The following is an 850-nucleotide window of genomic DNA, read 5'->3' as shown; positions in this document are numbered from 1 at the left end:
TTTATTTAGTGGTGTACCTTTAAAGGTTACGTAATATTTTTTTTTCTTTTGTATTAATGCGAAATATGTATCTCATCACGTAGTTGTCTCAGATGAAGGTGTTATGAATTATCTTTTACGAAAAAAGTAAAAATATTTTGAAATTTGTACATTTGAAATTTGAATTTATATTAACCTCACATTTTGGTGTTAAAATGGGTCTTAATAAAAAAGTGATCGGAGATTGTACTCACCAGTGGTATAAAGTTTATTTTAAAACAAATACTCCGCTCAAAAACTGACCACCAGCCTCGCCCTATTTCAAAATGTCTCTATCTTGACCCCTTGGTCAAGAAATGTTAGATAAAAGATAAATTTTAAAATTGCATTCATATTCATATGCTGACCTCTATTAAATTACTTTTGCAGTATTTATAAAACCTGTAACTGCTTATAGAAAACGTTACAGGCTTGCCTAGAAAGAAACTATTCCAGAGCTTTCCAAAGCTATCAAAGGCTTTCAACAACCCTGCTCTCTAGATGTCCACCTCCAACAGAGCTCTCTCCGAAAACTTTCTAAGCTTTGCTTTCAAGCAAAGATTCTACAGCCCTTCTTAAAATTTTATAGCTAAGCATTTGCAGGATGTGTCAGGTCCCTCCGGAGCCTTTCCAGACTACGCCAGAGCTTCCTAGTGACTAGACCAAAGATCTATATGCCCTCTATTGACCCTCAAACGCGCTAAAAGGACAAGATGACTCAACGTGATTGAAAGGTCACGGGAAAGTTTTAGAAATTCTTCTAAATGCTTTTCAAAAGGTCGTAGGGGCCAGTTAAATCTTTCATGGACATTATACGCGCCTTCTAGATAGA

The sequence above is a fragment of the Photinus pyralis genome, unplaced genomic scaffold (genome assembly GCF_008802855.1).
Source record: "Photinus pyralis isolate 1611_PpyrPB1 unplaced genomic scaffold, Ppyr1.3 Ppyr1.4_LG8, whole genome shotgun sequence".
NCBI classification, from domain to species: domain Eukaryota; kingdom Metazoa; phylum Arthropoda; class Insecta; order Coleoptera; family Lampyridae; genus Photinus; species Photinus pyralis.
Note: the sequence above shows the minus strand (reverse complement) of the source record.